At 38.8% G+C, this 18,975-nt stretch overlaps 1 long non-coding RNA gene across 1 annotated transcript in view; it reads right to left on the minus strand.

The window, feature by feature from the left end:
* The window catches only part of LOC139038467 (uncharacterized), a 42,185-nt gene extending 27,042 nt beyond the window's left edge, over positions 1-15,143 (minus strand). The window contains exons 1-2 of the long non-coding RNA XR_011491471.1: positions 14,796-15,143; positions 612-748 (exon numbers count right to left, since the gene is read on the minus strand). This is a non-coding gene — a long non-coding RNA (uncharacterized lncRNA). The remainder of the gene's footprint in view (positions 1-611; positions 749-14,795) is intronic.
* Positions 15,144-18,975: the final 3,832 nt, after the last annotated feature.

Consider the following 18,975-nt stretch of genomic DNA (forward strand, 5'->3'; position numbering starts at 1 on the left):
ACAATGAAAGCATTCTTTCAAATCAGCATTGGTGACAGCAAACACAGCCTAGCCTCATTAGTAAACCATGCAGTAGAGTCCAACTAATGGAAGACCCTGGCAGCCTCAATAAATACTCCATTTCTGAGAGCTTTTGGAGTGAAAGCAGCTTAAGGGTACAGGGGGAAGAGAAATGCTTAATCAATTTTGTTTAAAGACCCTTGCTGCTTATAAAATTATAAATCAGTCTTTTGTGTGTTGCTGAGGAGTCTAAGACAATGGAAGTAAATGGGAGAAAACATTCTTTCAAAGACACTGCTATTGTTGACTTAAAATAACAGCTCGTAAAAGTAGTCTGAATCACTGCAATTTTTTTCCAAATGCATAAAAACATCAGAGCTAATCAACAATCATATTGTCAAGCTCAATCATACACAATCCTGTCTTCACTACTTTAGCACTTTTCTTCTCTTTTTATTTCAAACATTTATTTTGAAGTTTTTTTAAAAAAGGGATAAAATCATTTTGAAGGGTGCTGAATGTATGGGTCTTTGAACTAGAAGGATATTTGCAAAAGAAGAAAAAAGCTTGTGGCATGATGAAGGTGAAATAACTGACTCACAATCTCTTACCAACTTAGAGTTTTTAGAAGAAAAGTTTCAAAGTTATAGTGATGTTGTTCAAATTACATTACATTCAAGTTCATTCCTCTTCTGAATCATCCAAGAAGATTTAAATCTGGTATTTATTCATCTTATGCCATGGTCTTCTGGAAAAGACAAAAATAAAGCATTGCAGTTCTTTTGAAAAATAGGACTATCTCAATATCATAAAATATAAATGAGAATGAAAACCAGGAAGGATATGGCAAAACAAAAAGCTTTAAAGTCAAAAAGTCAACAGAAGAGTAAGAATTCATCTTCTCAACATCATCAGACATTAATTTGTTTTTCTGTTTCCCATGCCACTCTGAAAATACCCATTGTCTAGGTTGAAGTAGATCTGTGCTATTCACCAATCAAGAAGAGACATACATCTTATTCTTTTTAGGTTTCCACTGATTCTGATTTTGAGGCCTCCCTGGTAACTCAGCTGGTAAAGAATACACCTGCAATGCAAGAGACCCCGGTTCGATTCCTGGGTCAGGAAGATCCTCTGGAGAAGGGATAGGCTACCCACTCCAATATTCTTGGGTTTTCCTGGTGGCTCAGATGGTAAAAAATCTGCCTGCAATGTGGGAGACCTGGGTTCGATCCCTGGTTTGAGAAGATTTCCTGAAAAAGGGAACAGCTACCCACTCCAGTATTCTGGCCTGGAAAATGAATAAAAGGTGTTGAAAAAGAGGTTTTTTTCTTATACATAAAATGTTCTGAAATCACCGATACCTAGCAAGCTAGAAGGCTCAGAAATCTGCTCCCGTATTTAGCAAACATAAAACATATGGTCTGTGAAGTTTCTTCTACATATTTTGGAACAAAAACTTTTAAAGAAAGTAGCTTAAATACATTTTCTAAAATCCCATTTTAAGTGATTCTGAAATCTGGGAAAAATAACCCAATTCTAGCTGGCTTCCAATCTCGGAATTTATTTTAAATTAAGGAGTTTCATCAGACATGGAATAATCTCTCATTAAACTTTTCAATTCTGATTAAAGTTGGCCAAACCCACTAAAACTTAAAACCAAGAATTTACATTCAGTTTTAGTTGGCTTCCAATACTGTTAGATTTAAAATTCATAGTCATGTTTGTGTAGTAGATGTATTGGCTTTCTCTTGCTGTGTGACAAATTAGCACAAATTCAGTAACTTATAATAATCTGCTTATTAACTCACAGCTTGAGAAGACTGGGAATGGTTATTATTAGATGCTCTGCTCAGAGTCTTGCCAGACTGAAGCCAGGTCGTGAGTGGAGCCATGGGCTTATCTAGAGCTCAGGGTCCTCTTGAAAACTTGAAGTTTTGGCCAGCATTTGGTTTGATGTCATTGTAGGACCAAGATTCCTGCTTGCCTTGCTGGCTGTCAGCTTGGGACTATTCTCAACCCCTGAGGCTACTCACTATTTCTTACCACATGGCCTTCTCTATAACATGGCAGTTTGCTCCATCAAGACCAGGGCAAGAGTCTCTCTCACTTTGAATCTCTTTACTTATTTTAAGGGTTCACCTGGTTAGCTCAGGTCCATCCCAATATTAACCTTTTGGTCAACTCAAAGTCAACTGGTTAAAGACCTTAATTATATCAGCAAAACTTCTTCTGCCTTATAATCACGGGGGTGATGTGCCATCATATCCACAAGTCCCACTCAGAGCAAGGAGAAAAATTTTACAGAATGTGTACTCAGGGGTGGAAACACTAGAATTCTGTTACCCTAGTGGTGGTGGTTTAGCTGCTAGTCGTGTCAGACTCTTGAGACCCCATGGACTGTAGGCCACCAGGCTCCTCTGTCCATGGGATTTCCAGGCAAGAATACTGGAGTGAGTTGCCATTTCCTTCTCCAGAGGATCTTCCTGACCCAGAGATCGAACCTGCATCTCCTACATCGCAAGTGGATTCTTTACTGCTGAGTCACCAATGAATTTTTTTACCACAGATGCCTATAAGAATAGCACTACCATAAAACACTACTATATATTTTGAAAAGTTAGATGTTTTGCTTTTTGAAATAATATAGTTATTTCAGTAGAATTTATTTATATATACAAGCAGTGTAAAATATTATAATTCATTACCATAAGCCTTTGAATATCAGATAGTTTGGTAAAGCTCTGATGTAGTCCTACTATAAAAATATGGTTGTTCTCTCTCAAATGTAAAGCAAATTACTCAATCAAGACAAAAGAAATCAATTTTGGTCAGGTTAGCCTCTGTCTCCACAGTATAGCTCAACCACAGGTTCTAAAGCTGTATACTCAAAATATCTCAATCCTGTGTTGTCTGGAAGTGGTTATAAAACCATTAACAGGCTTAATCTATTATGAAATGGACACTGGAATTCATACTGCTGCTATAGATGTGGTATCTGATACATCAGTCGTTCCATCCTGAGCACTGCAGGGTCTACTCATTTCCACAACTCCTTTATACTCGCCTGGTCCATGTACCTGGATTTCTAACACATTTCTTCAGTAGGATCTATGCCCTGCCTTTGAACAAGCTCATTGCTATGAATCTCTGACCACCCGTCTCAGACTCTGGCAGGCCCTGTCAAGAACTGGGTATTCTCGTCCATGTCCTTGGTGGCTGGTCACAGATGCTCCCTAGAGGTAGAATAAGTAGAATCTAACTTCAAGTATCACCTCTTTTCTGGATTTCTGTTAACTTGTTCTCTTGGAATTGAAACTTCTTAGATGAAAATACCAATCAGAATAGCAAAAGTAGCTGTGACTAATTGTCTACCATATGCCAGGTACTCAGTTGGATATTTTACACTTACATGAGCCTTTCAACAACTCTTGACAGAATTGTTATCTCTATTTTACTTATGAAAAAGGCTGCAGCTGAGAGAGATTTTGTAACTTGCACTACCTACTTGGTTGACTTAAAAGCTGACATTAAAACCAAGATCTAGCTAGTCCCAAACCTCATGTTCTTTCTTCTTTGATTAGAGGAAATATTTGTGGCCTCAGCTAAGTCACCTGTGAAATTAAAAGAAAGTCTTATTGATAATTATAATTAGCAAAATTATTTCAATTAATAATTATTATTATAAAATCAATTCATGGACATAAGACAGGCCTGTGCCAGGCCCATAAAAAGTATAATTTATTTAATTTTAGCTATAATATGAGACACTCTAGTCCCTGATTCTACAGTTAGTTGCCCCTTAGTAGCCAATCTAAAAATTGGGGTGACTCCCCCAAGTGGGTTTCAATTTTTTCTCTTTCTCCATTGATCAAAGATACACAGGTCAGAGCATATCTCAAGGATATGCTTCTTAAGCTGCTTCCTGTGAGTCCAGGAAAAGACACAAATTTGTACTTCCTGGTTGTAAAGTCTGACAAATCAGTTTCACATTTGTCAATTTGTTTACCTGTAGATCCTCTTCTCTAATCATTAACAAGATTTCTCAATTGCATCTTAGAGACCAAGGAGGCTTCAGAGTAATTAAGATTTTTTTCAATGAAATCTATATGACTCATTTTTAGGACAGTGATAAACACAGAAGAGATTTTTTAAATGTTTTTGAATGACAAACATGGACATATACACAAATATACTATTTGCAAATATGCAGATGAAGGAACACACATGTAGATTTTTTTGGACAACTTTTTAAAATAATTTTTACTTTTACTGAAGTATAGTTAACTTATAATGTTGTGTTAGTTTCTGATACACAGCAAAGTGATTCAGTTTTATATATATGTGTGTGTGTGCTTTGTCATATTTTTCCATTATAGTTTACTACAAGATATTGAATATAGCTCCCTGTTACGGTACAGCATGACTTTGTTTTTTATCCATTTTATATAAAATATTTTGCATCTGTTAAACTGTTAATTTATCCCTCCCTCTACCCTGTCCCGGGGGGTAGCCATAAGCTTGTTTTGTCTTTGAGTCTGTGTCTGTTTTGCAGATAGGTTCATTTATATCATTTGTTTTAGATGTCACATATAAGTGATATTATACGACATTTGTCTTTCTCTGACTTACTTCACTTAGTAATGATAATCTCTAGGTCTGTCTAAGTTGCTGAAAAGAACATTATTTCATTCTTTTCATGGCTGAGTAATATTCCATTGTATATAAATGCCACCTTTTCTTTATCCATTCATTGTCAATAAACATTTAGCTTGCTTCTTTGTCCTGGCTATTGTGAATAATGCTGTCCCATATGACTCAGTGGTAAAAGAATCCATCTGCCAAGGCAGGAGTTGCAGGAGACCCTTGTTTGATCCCTGGATCCAGAAGAGTCCCTGGAGAAGGAAATGGCAACCCACTCCAGTATTCTTGCCTAGAGAATCCCATGGACAGAGAAGCCTGGCAGGCTGTAGTCCACAGAATCGCAAAGAGTCAGACGTGACTGAGCACGCACACACATGAACGCTGAAGTGCATTTATCTTTTTGAATTCGTTTTCTTCAGGTATATGCCCAGGAGTGGGAATTGTTGGATCATATGGTAACTATAATTTTAGCTTTTTAAAGAACTTCCATACTTTTATGCATAAATAACTATTGGAAAAACCATAGCGCTTTTGTCAATGGGCCTTGGTCAACAAAGTGATATCTCTGCTTTTTAATATGCTGTCTAGGTTTGTCATAGCTTTTCTTCCAAGAAGCAAGTGTCTTTTAATTTCATGGCTGCAGTCACTGTCCACAGTCATTTTGGAGCCCAAGAAAATAAAATCTGTCACTGCTTCCACCTTTTCCCTCTCTATTTGCCATTAAGTGGTGGAACTGGATGCCATGAGTGTGTAGTCATGTCTCCCACTGTAAAAAAGAAAAGCCAAAGACAGACAAATGCAAAGATACAAACAAAACTAAAAGAGCTCCTTGTAGCCAACCCCTAAAGGGAGAGGGTGAGCCACAGAATGTGGATTGAGGGAGAGCAGGTTACTATCCTGAAGATGCTCTTACAGTGAAGTATGGGTAATCCCATAATTAGAGATACTTCCCAGCTCATCTGCGGACTGACATCCTCAAGTAGGACACTCTAATATCAATTCTCATTCTCTGAAAGTAGAGATAGAACCAAAAACCCTGCATGGACCATCCTAGTTCTCTAAAAAGGATAGCAGGAACAACCCAGAAGAGTGGCCAGGGTAAGATTAACAGTCAACATCAGAGCTGGGACAAGTAGAGAAGTTAGTTTTTTAGCATAATGCCGAAAAAGAAATTTTGTGTCAACCAGCAGTGACAGTGATAAAATAAATAGACATTGGTGAATGTTAACTGCAGCACTGTTTACAATACCTAGGACATGGAAGCAACCTAGATGTCCATTGGCAGACAAATGAATAAGGAAGCTATGGTACAGATACACAATGGAATATTACTCAGCTATAAAAAGGAGCACATTTGAGTCAGTTCTAATGAGGTGCATGAAACTGGAGCTTATTATACAGAGTGAAGCAAGTCAGAAAGAGAAACACCAATACTGCATATTAATAGTATTATATATATGGAATTTAGAAAGATGTTAAAGATGATCTTATGTGCAAGGCAACAAAAGAAACACAGATGTAAAGAATAGACTTTTGTATTCCATGGGAGAAGGCACAGGTGGGATGAATTGAGAGAATAACTTTGAAACATGTATATTACCATATGCAAAATAGATGACCAGTGCAAGTTCAATGCATGAAGCAGGGCATACAAAGCTAGTGCTCTGGGACAACCCAGAGGGATGGAGTGGGGAGGGAGGTGGGTGGAGGGTTCAGGACGGGGGGAAACATGTGCACCCATGGCTGATTCATGTGGATGTATGACAAAAACCCTCACAATATTGTAACATAATTGCCCCCCAATTAAAAATAAATTAATAACTTTAAAAAATAGACATTAGACATTAGTGAAGGACAAATTGACTGGTCCAGAGCTTCTAGGTGTACACTGACATACACCTTGCAAAAGCTCAAGAAGAACTTCAGCTGGCAAACTCAGCAGCCAAGAGGCAAGAGTCCCCAGGGCAAAGTGGTAATAAGAAGTCATCAGAAAGATAAATAAGAAGCTCACACTAGAAACTTTGGGGCTTAACCACAATTTGTCATTTGGATGTCCATGGCACTGAGACTATTTAGAAACAGAAAGAGATCAATATTCTTCTCTCTCTTTTTCCCAGTACTCCCCTAGAGGAAGGACCTATTAAAAATATAGACTATGAAATATACTTTCCATGCCTGACACTGGGGTGCACATGCCTAAGACATAAATTGGCTTTCCAAAAGTGAAACTACTTGTCATTTAAAATGGAAAGGTCCAGAGCAGGATCTCTGATCTTTAGCACATTTATCATTTGGGGCCAGATAGTTCTTTGCTTTAGATATTCTGTATATCACAGGATGTTTAGCAATGTCCCTAATTCTACCAACTAGATAGGAATAGCACTTCCTAATGAAAAAATAAAAGAATAAAATACATATATTATATATATGGAAATATACATTTCCAGACATTGCAAGGAGCTTCCCTGGTGGCTCAGACGGTAAAAAAAAAAAAAAAAAAAAAAAAAATCTGCCTGCAATGTCGGAGACCTGGGTTCAATCCCTGGGTCGGGAATATGCCCTAGAGGAGGGAATGGCTACCCACTCCAGTATTATTGGGGCTTCCCTCTTGCAAATGTCCCTATAAAGCTCTGGTCACCAATTCCAATGCATGTGGGAAGGGGAGCAGCATGTTTCTCACTTCAACAAGCAATTTTCGAACACCTGTTTAGTTCAGTTCAGTTCAGTTGCTTGGTTGTGTTTGACTTTTTGTGACCCCATGGACTGCAGCACACCAAGCCTCCCTGCCCATCACCAACTCCCCAAGTTTACTCAAACTCATGTCCATTGAGTCGGTGATGCCATCCAACCATCTCATCCTTTGTCATCCCTTCTCCTCCTGCCCTCAGTCTTTTCTAGCATCAGGGTCTTTTCCAGTGAGTCAGTTCTTCGCATCAGGTGGCCAAAGTATTGGAGTTTCAGCTTCAGCATCAGTCCTTCCAATGAATATTTAGGACTGATTTCCTTTAAGATGGACTGGTTGGATCTCCTTGAAGTTCAAGGGACTCTCGAGAGTCTTCTCCAGCACCACAGTTCAAAAGCATCAATTCTTCAGTGCTCAGCTTTCTTTATAGTGCAACTCTCACATCCATACATGACCACTGGAAAAACCATAGCCTTGACTAGATGGACCTTTGTTGGCAAAGTAATGTCTCTACTTTTTAATATGCTGTCTAGGGTGATCATAACTTTTCTTTGAAAGAACAAGCATCTTTTAATTTCATGGCTGCAGTCACCATCTGCAGTGATTTTGGAGCCCAAAAATATAGAGTCTGCCACTGTTATCCCATCTATTTGCCATGAACTGATGGGACCAGATGCCATGATCTTAGTTTTCTGAATGTTGAGCTTTAAGCCAACTTTTTCACCAGCAGGAGGTCTGAAAACTCAACTCAATTCTGAGACCATCTTCCTGGGAAAAGCACAAAATCCCTGCAGGACTGCCCCCTTACCCACTTTAGACAGCAGTCACAAGCCTAGGTTGTTAACTGCACTTGGTCTACTGGCTATAAAATGAAAGATTCCAATGATACCCTCTGTGGAATCAACTTATTTGCTAGCATGGCTCAAAACTCAGAGAAATATTTTACTTACTAGATCACCAGTTTATTACAAAAGAATAAAACTCAAGAACAGCCAGATGGAAGAGGTGCATAGGGCAAGACATGGGGAAAGGGCAGGAAGCTTTCATTCCCTCTCCAGGACAGCTACTCTTTCAGCACCTTCAGGAGATCATCAACTGATATGTTCTTCAACCCAGTCCTTTGAGTTTTAAAGGAGGCCTCCTTACACAGAAAATTTTGATTAAATCATTAGCAACGGGCAATTGATTCAACTTTTCCCCCTTTCTGGAAATGAGGGAGATGGGGCTGAAACTTCCAATTCTCAACCCATGGTATGTTCCACTGTCAACCAGTCCCCAACCTTAGATGCTCCCCAACAGCCACCTCATTAACACAAAAAAAGACACCTTTCTTAAACTTCCCTGTTGGTCCAGGGGTCAAGAATCCACCTGCTAATGCAGGGGATGGGGGCTCCATCCCTGGTTCAAGAAGATTCCACATGCCACAGGGCAACTAAGCCCACTTGTCACAACTATTGAAGCCCACACACTTTGGCGCTCAAGCTCCACAGGAAGAGGTGATAACTGCAATGGGAAGCCCACACACTCCAACTAGAGAGTAGGTCTCACTTATCACAAATAAAGAAAACCGTCATGCAGCAAAGAAGACCAGAACAACCAAAATTAAAATAAATGAATTTTTTTAAAAAAGACACCTTTGTCAAACTCAATTCCAAGGGGTTTGAAAGCTGTGAGTCAAGAACCTTAGAAATGTGAATGACCAAAAACATATTTTTCTCATCAATCACATCACAGTCCTCTTGGGTGCAAATTTGCCCCTGGTTGAAACTAAAGAAAGGAGTTGAAACAAAACTCAGTTACTACATACAAGTAAAAAATTGGATGATATTCATAGCAGTAAGCATTAGCAAGAGACAGAGGCTGAGGTCAGTAGAGCGGGAGTGGTATTTTGAAATCCTTTTCCATATTCACCTGCTATATCCCAAAAGTTGACTACATCTGGGGATGTTCAGCCATATGCTTATTATAATTGATATCAGTCACTATATGTTCCTTCCCACATCACATTCATCTACTGGCTTAGGTTTTGTTTTGTTGTCCTTGCTGAATTTGCCAAATTCTGTGTGAGTGGTGATAGGTACGTAAATTGGCCTGTTAGAGTCTGGGCTAGTGTAAATCATTTCAATTCAATGGGAAAAAGCATTTTTCTTTTCCTAATATGCTAGAGCACTTTAATGCTTATGGTTGAGGTAGGAATGGGGAGACATATATTATTACATAGTTCATGGGAGTCATATATTAATACATAGTTAAGTGTGAACTAACCGTATTGTAGAGTGTAATAAGCTTTTTTTTTTAATTTTATTTTAGTAGACTTACAGGGAGGGAGAATTCTGAAAGTTATTTTTTCAGATGGACTCAATAGACTTAAATTAGTTGAAGCTGGGGGAAAGGTTTTATATCTGCCACTGCAGAGAACACAGATAGAGGGCAGGAGCAAATGAGGCCAAAACTACCAATTCAAGGAGGACTGATGGCTATCCCCAAAACCTAAGCTGCATGTATAATAACCAGGCTTTAATGGCATCTTTGCTGGATCTTAAGGCTTCCCAGGTAGTGCTAGTGGTAAAGAATCTGCCTGCCAGGCAGGAGACATAAGAGATACGGGTTTGATCTCTGGGTCAGGAATAGGTCTCCTGGAGGAGGAAATGGCATCCCACTCCAGTATTCTAGCCTGGGAAATCCCATGGACTGATCCATGGGGTCATAAAGAGTTGAACACGGCTAAGCTTGCAGACTAAGCTTGCATGCAGCTGTTTTTGTTACATGCATATAATATGTAATCCGCAACTATACATGATTCACAGCAATAAAATAATTATCTGAGATTTTATAGTGTTTTATTCTTGAAATTCTGACCTGAATGTCAAGAATCATTGTAACATGATGGTTATATACATATGGGAGCTTCTATAAACTTTTTCTATTACCTTGAAATTTTCCATAATAACAAAATATTTTCAAAGAAAATTGATTAATAATTTTCTACAAAACTAGGGAGTTTATTTTGGTAACATCTAGTATTTATACTGTTTAAGCAGAAAAAGAATGTATCATTTGTAAAGTCATTCCTAGTTGGATCTTTTAAAAGGAATAAGTTTCAATAATGTTGTAACTATGTAGTTGTTCATATTATATTTGATCATGGTTATGAACTTTCTGAAGAAATTTTATTTCTCTTGAAGGCAATGTATTAGAGATTTGAAGCCTTCATTGTATTAAAATGCAAAGTAACTAAGCCATCTTTTTCTTTTGTAAAATTCAATTACAATGAAAATCACCTAGAGAATATTGTCCCTGAGTTGAGGTATTTCAATGAGCTATGAATGTAGGCAGAGTATCATGGAAAAAAAAATAGACAAAATAATAATGGCAGCTGCAATTTGTTCATTACTTAGAATTTACAAATCACTTTCATAAACAAAATGTTCTTTTTTTCTACCCATTGTTCTATATCCACTCTCACTCCTGACTGCCCAACCTTTCAAATAAGAGGAATTCACCAGTCTGTTATCATGGGGGAAAAAAAAAACCTATTTAAAAGTTGCTTATTGGTAAAGTATTTTTTTACCAGTTTGTACATTTTTGTCCCTAAAATTTTGTCCCATAAATACTACATGATTTATGTGAAGAATGTGTGTGTCTTAGGTTTCCTGCCCCAGGAACATTCCTATCCCACCATTCAAATAATTAAGTCAAAGTTCAACAGCTCAAAAGACTGGTGTTTGATTCCATTGAATACCAGAGGTAGTGCTGTCTTAACTTCTCCCACATGGGATTCTTGCATGACTTTACTAACTGGCAGAGTTAGACCACAGAAGCTGAATTTGTAGGCTCCTGTCTCACTTCTCACTTTGAAAGGCATCTGGAGGAGCTACAGAAAGCCAAACTATAGTGAGCAAGCATGTGTCAACAGGATGCAAATTCCATGATCACACTCTCTCCTCACATTCATAAGAAGACCCTTCAAGTTCCTGAATACTCCTTCTTGGCCTGTGAGTTGTAGTCAATTCAGGCATTTCATATTGAAAAATAAACTCATGCAAACAAAACACATGATATATTTCACTGATGGATTGAATAACTAAGTCTGCTAAATGATATTTTATCAGATTAAATTTGTTTTTATTGAGGTAACATTGGCTGATAACATTTTATAAATTTCATGTGTTGCACATTATATTTCAGTTTTGTATAGACTGCAGCATGCTCATCACCAAAAGTGTAGCTTCAATCCATCACCATATGATGACACCTTTTACACACTTCACCCTCCCTCCACCCTACTTTCCCCTCTGTTCTCCATATCGATTGACATTTTTGCCTTTATTTGATTAGATTTGTTCATTTACTTTGTTATATACTACACAAAGGTGAAATCATACTGCATTTGTCTTTCTCCATCTAACTTATTTCACTTAGTATAATGCCCTCAAGGTCCAAGGTCCATCCAAGTTATCACAAATGGAAAGATTTCATCTTCTTTTTATTGACTAAGCAGTATTCTATTATCTATAGATATATACTATTAAGTATATAAATGTATATATTAAAACTATAGAAAGGTATTAAGAAGCAGAGATACTACTTTGTCAACAGAGATCCATATAGTCAAAGCTATTGCTTTTCCCAGTAGTCATGTATGGATGTGAGAGCTGGAACGTAAAGAAAGCTGAGTACACTTTCAAATTATGGTGCTGGAGAAGACTCTTGAGAGTTCCTTGAGCTAAAGGGAAAAGAAACCAGTCAATCATGAAGGAAATCAACTTCAAATATTCATTGGAAGGACTGATGCTGAAGCTGAAACTCCAATACTTTGGCCACCTGATGCAAAGAGTCAACTCATTGGAAAAGACCCTGACGTTGGCAAAGATTGAGGGCAGGAGAAGAAAGGGGTGACAAAGGATGAGAGGTATGGGTGGCATCACCAACTCAAAGGACATGAGTTTGAGCCAACTTCAGGAGATAGTGAAGGACAGGGAAGTCTGGCATGCTGCATTTCATGTAGTTGCAGAGTCAGACATGACTTAGAGATTGAACAACATAAAATATCTTCTTTATTCATCAATGGGAACTTTATTCATTCATCAGTGGGCATTTAGGCTTTTCCATGTCTTGGCTATTGTAAATAATGCTGCAATGAACATAGGGATTTATATACCTTTTTGAATTAGTGTTTTTATTTTCTTTGGATAAATATACAGAAGTGGAATAGCTGGATTACATGGTACTTCTATTCTTAATTTTTTGAGGAATCTCCATATTATTTTCCATAGTGGCTGTACCAATTTACATTCACACCAAGAATGTACAAGGATTTTCTTTTCTCCACATCTTATTCAACACTTGTTATTTCTTGTCCTGTTGATAATAGCCATTCTAACAGGTATGAAGTGACTTTTCATTATGTTTTTTATTTCCTTAGTGGTGATGTTGAACATCTTTTCATGAGCCTGTTGGACAATTCTATGTATTCTTCGGAAAAGAAGGTCATCTGCCCATTTTTCATTTGGGTTATTAGTTTTTTGTTGTTGTATGAGTTCTGTGTTTATTTTGGATATTAATCCCTTACAGGATAAATATTTTTCAAATATCTTCTCCCACTCAGTAGATTGTCTTTTCATTTTGTTGATGACTTTGGTTTTCTTTTTTCTTTCTTTTTTTTTCTTTTTTGCTGTGCAGAAGCTTTTTAGTTTGATGTAGTCCCATTTGTTTATTTTTACTTTGTTTCCCTTGCTAAGAAGACATATACAGAAAAATATTGCTAAGGCTGATTCAAAGTGCAAACTGCCTATGTTTTCCTTCTAGGAGTTTGATGGTTTCATTTATGGTTTCAGATTTTATGTTTAAGTCTTTAATTCATAATGAGTTTATTTTTGTGTATAGTATAAGATAGTGGTCTAGATTCATTCTCTTGCATGTAGCTGTCCAGTTTTTCCAAAAGCATTTGTTGAAAAGACTATCTTTTCTCTAATCAGATTAATTTTAAGAAACAATCCATTTATATAAAAAATAATTGTCCCCAATATTCTGCTTATTTATTGACTAAGCTAACCTCAAGATGATTGGGTTTAAGAATTATATTTGCAAATATTGGAGTCTTTTTCATACAATTAAAAAGCATACTTAAAATACCATGAAGAGTCCCTTCCATGAGCCAAGTGACCATAGACAGGCATTAGATAAAATTCTAGAGGTTTAACAATTGATTTCCCTGCAAATTGTGAATGTGAGTGCAACACTAAAAACAACCAGTACTTTAAGGTAAGGACCATAATTAACAAAGCAAACTTATGGAAAAAAAATTTAAAGATGAAAATGAATACAACCCTTAAAGAAAGCCCTTGAGTAACTATTTACTTTAATATTGTTACTAAGGAAACATCAATTGCCTACAAAAGAGCATAAATGATAAGAAAGAACTAGATTCAAATAACAGACTGATCTCATGTTTTCACTGTACAGGCAGGATAACAAGTTGATGAGGGCCTTTCAACTGTATTTGTAATAGCCAAGCAGTGTCACATGTAATTATATAATGTATATAATAGTTGTGGCTTCCCAGTAAAGGAAAAAAAAGGCACTGAATACATGCAAAGAAAAATACTGGCTTAAAGGTACACAAAATGCTTGCTAAAATGATCTGGAAAATAAGGCCACATACCCAATATATATGAAATGAAAAATAAGTCTAAAGTAAACAGAAGTTTGCCTAATGAAATTCTAACAGCTTGCACAAAATAGATTTTTTTTCCCCTAATTTTATTTTCTTATATTTTGGGATATTTGAAATTCTCATTTAGGAATGTCATTTAAGGGTATAATTTAGACAGAAAAAGAAAGGCTAATGCTCTCTTTAAGTTTCAGTTTCCTTGAAACTGCAAGCAATAAAAATTCTGATGTGTGAATCCCTCGGATCCATAAAATACCGTAGTCTTTAGCAAAGAGAGTAGAAGATGGATTTCTAGGTACTAGAAGATGCAGAGAACCCTGGTTTTATCTTGAAAGATGGATTAATGCACATCAACTGCCTGTCTTGGTAGGGGAAGTTTACAGAATGGGCTTAAAGAGCTCTCTGGGGTCACCTGCCCATCAGTATCTTATGTCTGGTAACCTATGAGGTGAGACAGCCAAGGGAAGATCCTCTGCCCTTGAGGTCCAGCAGAAGTCTGAATAATCTTTTACAGAAGTGTCAAGTAAGCATCAAAAGGGAGAACAACACAGAACCAGGAGTCATAACCTAAGTTAACTCATTTCCTTGTAAATACAGCTTTTCCATCCAAGCCCTTCGAGAAATCGCCCCTCACGGGAATATCCTTGTGCCCTAACCTCATCTCCTTAGCAGTCCCTTCTCCCACAGGGACACTTTCAGCCCCTCTCCCCTCAGAAAGTGCCCCACCCCCAGAAGCCCCTCCACTTCAGGAAAAATGCTGCCTCTCAGACAGAGCAAGTCTGTTGATGTATTTACCTCATCTTGCGTCTTGCAGACTCTGCCAACTCAGACCTTAGCCAAATGTTAATGGAAGTTTTCTCTTGCTCGGGCTTCTGCTGATACTGAGGAAAACCATCAGCTCTGCACCCATGAGTAGAAGCCAGTAGAAGCTCTTTCCCAGTAATGGCAGCAGTCCCGCTCCTCTACAATCACATGAGAAAAGGGAGTCCAATCTCCTAAGAGAAGAGCACATCCTTCCCTTTCGCAGGGTTTTCCGTCTGCTCTTTGAGAATGAGACCTTGGCTTTGTTGTGTCCCAGGACGGCTGCTTCCTCTTGCCCTGCGTTCGCTGCAAAGCCCTCTCCTCTCACATAAAGGAATAATGGCTGCATCTGCACCATCAGAGCACAGAGACTGAGGTCACTGAATGAAGCCTCTCCAACTCCAAACGCTTCCCTGTGGAGGAGAGGAAATGGGAACTATCTTGCCATGGATGCAGATTTCCTTTTCTGGGGCCTAAGAACATGCTCTCAGAAATATGAAAACATTCACAGAGTAGCAGTGACATAAATACACTATGATGTGTTAAATGGGAAATTGCTGAATAGCACAGGGAGCCCAGCTCAGTATTCTATGATGACCTAAGAAGGGGTGGGATGAGATGAATGGGGGCACGGAGGTTCAGGAGGGAGGGGGTATATGTATACATATGCCTGATTCACTTTGTTGTACAACAGAAACCAACACAACATTATAAAGCAATTATACTACAATAATTTTTTTTTAAAGCTCACAGAGTTATTGGACCCATAGTTATTTTCATCAACCAGATTTCTGTCTGACCATCATGGCTGAGTAATCAGTAAAATTGTGAGACAATCTGGTCATAAAAAAAAATAAAAATAATTGCAGATAAAAAAATAGACTGAATGTTTATAGACCTATTATGAACAATTATTTAATTATGAAAGTTAATATGGTGTATTCAGTCGGTCAGTCGGATCTTTGCGACCCCCATGGACTGCAGTCTGCCAGGCTTCTCTGTCCATGGAATTTTCCAGGCAAGAATACTGGAGTGTTTGCCAGTGTTTGCCAGGAAGTGTTTGCCACTTCCTACTCCAACTATAGTAGAATTAACCATTTCACCCCAAACTACAAATGTGTAGTGGACACGACATGTTCAGGGTGTGGTGACAGAAATTCAGCAAATAAGACAAAGCAGCGTCTCCCAGGCCGACGGAGCCTCTTCTCCTCCCCACCTCCACCCAAGCTCTCGGCTCAGCTGTGCTGTTTCGTTGCTCCCTAAAGTGAGGAGCTCGAGACCGGAGCTGGAGTCAGTGCCGCCCTGCAGACGGTGCTGAGCTGGCTTCTCCACAGAGGTTAAAGCTGCAGCCAGAGATCACTGGAACACACGCCTCTTCTCCTTCCTCACCATGTCCTCGGGGTTTGCCATCGACCGCTCTAAGTTGTTCTAAGTGGTGCTGTGGTTTTGGTTTCTAGACAAGCATCGACCTTAGACACCAACAAACCAAGGGTGATTCCCCGGGGAGTGTCAGTGCCTTGGAAGGCTGTCCACAGGTCTTCTCCATGACGTGTGGCCCCATCACACCAAGCACCCTATGAAGTTCAGTGGGGAAGTGGCAGGCAGTCTCCATGGTGAACACACACGGCAAACTTCACTAGAAGAGAGACATGGGGGTCCCCACACCATTACAATAACAGCCTCTGTTGTTCTGAGTGTAGAAATGGTGCTCGTGTCCTGCTTTCTGGTTGTTGTTTAGTCGCTGAGTTATGCCCGACACTTTTGCGACCCCTTGCACGGTAGGCCACCAGGCTCCTCTGTTCACGAAATTTTCCAGGCAAGAATATTGAAGTGGGTTGCCATTTCCTCCTCCAGGGGATCTTCCCCACCCAGGGATCGAACCTGCGTCTGCTGCATTGCAGACAGATTCTTCACCACTGTGCCACTGAGGGAGGCCCAGTCTACGATTACCATCTGACAAAGAGCAGCCAAGCAGCCAGAGATGCAAGAACAGAACAGCAAAATAAGGGTTCCACGCAACAACATCAACCTCAACAAAGGACAAAGGCTCTAAAAAGGCAAATACAGGGACTTCCCTGGCAGTCCAGTGGTTAAGACTTCGCCTTCCAATGCAGGAGGTGCAGGTTCAATCCCTGGTCGGGGAGCTAAGAACCCGTATGCCTTGTGGCCAAGAAACCAAAACATGAAACAGAAGCGATATTGTAACAAATTCAATAAATAGTTTAAAAAAAGATCCACAACAAAAAATAAATAAACTTAAAAAAATAAATAAATAAATAGGCAAAGAGTTCCCCCATCTCCCTAGAAAATTAAACCTTGCTCCTAAATGCTCCCATGTTCACACCAAAGCCTCTGCATATGGCATATACTTGACAGCACAATCACATCAAAAATATGTTCCTTCTGGCAGGAGAAATGACTGGTGAACAAACTGGTTTACATCCTCAACAAGAAAATCTGTGCTCACGTTTCTGCTTTATCCTTTCTCTTCAGCTCAGTTCTTCCATCTTTTTTCATGTTTGCTTATATTTTCTCCATCTGTTTCCTCTCTATACATGTTTGGTATTCATTCCCTAAGCTAAAAAGTTTTTGCATCCTTGCCTCCAGAATAACTTGGACCTCAGAAAGGAAGATAATTGGGTTTGGGAACTAATAGAACTGTTTATACTGGCAGAATTCTGTGAGAAACAGTATAATCTGAGATTAAAGGCATCCTTGGACATTATTTGTAGGCAGCGGTCAGCAGTGAAGAAAGGAGAGATTGATGGACAAATTTGGAAAAGACTCAGTGTACTGCAGGAACAGAAATGCTTCCACCATAGATAACACAATACCCTAAGTTAAGAAGGCAAGAGAAAAGAGACAACTCCTTTCTCCTCTAAATATACATCATCCCAAAACTCAATCCCACACAAATGTTGAGAAAGCTACTGTGAAAAGCACAAACTTTAGGTATAATTTTGATCATGAAGAAATGTAACTATTTTTTGGTTACTGAATTATATTCTTTGAAACTGCTGTATATACTGAATTTATACTTTGAGTCCTCATTCTACTGAGTGAAGAAAACTAACTTTTAAGCAGTTTAGTACCCTCCCTATTTTGAGGTTACACACAAATTCCAGAGGGTCTACGGAGTGCTGAGGGTGACCTGGGAGCACGTGCATCAGGCATCAGATGAGAGTCTGTTCCCATCGGATCACAGGCCATCAGCCCACCAGGGGGTCAGTGTCATCCATGCTTCCTGCCTGCAGCTGCCCCTAGGTCAGCTCATCCGCAGCTGTCTGGGAGTTCCTGTGGTTTCATACACTCATCCTAGAGCTCCCACACCAGCGTCCACCATGGAAATTAAAATACCTACAGCACCATCTAACTTCTGCACCACTTTGGACAATCAGAATTATTCGCTTGTACTTTATTACCCAGGAGAAGTGCAAGTCCCCTAAGGGCCCTCTGCCTAGACCCGCTGTGAAGGCATTCCCTCTCTGGGGTTCTGCCACCTCCCCAACTCTGCCTGGGAATCAAGATCCAGGATGTCTTTGCTCTTGGCCCCCCAAACATATCTGGGATTTTTATTATCTTCCCAAGGTGTGGCCTTGTAGAAAGCACAGGAAATAGCCACCTTGTTCAGGACCCAGGGCATTTCTCACTTCTCTTCTGACTCTCTATCTCACACACAAAGGACTTTCATCTAATTCAATTATTAGGGAAGACTGATATGGGGTTTTTTTGTTTTGTTTTGTTTGTTTTATGAGGCCTTCTTAAACGTAATGTTTATGACTTTTTCTTCTGAAAGTGGGGCTAGACTTTTGAAATTCAAAACCCAGAGGAAAACCCAGAGTTTTTTTTCTCTCTGCTGTCTACTCTTTCTCCAAGGAAGTGATAAAATTGGAATAACAGAAGGACCACTGAGTAGAAGAAAATATCAGGAGAACACACACATTATTTATACATATATGTATTATATATGCATTATATAAAATATATATAGCAATATATTATATAATAGATTGTATATAGTAACATATTAATCCCTAATACCAGGCAGGGCAGACTGAGTGCTTCCCTCCTCTCTTCTTGCCTCTCTGCCACAGTGATAATCTGGGGAAATAGCAGTAGTAGATAGAAGAGAATACATTTTTTAAAAAATTAGCTTTGTTGTCATCATTTTTTC

The sequence above is a fragment of the Odocoileus virginianus genome, chromosome 15, assembly GCF_023699985.2.
Source record: "Odocoileus virginianus isolate 20LAN1187 ecotype Illinois chromosome 15, Ovbor_1.2, whole genome shotgun sequence".
NCBI lineage: Eukaryota > Metazoa > Chordata > Mammalia > Artiodactyla > Cervidae > Odocoileus > Odocoileus virginianus.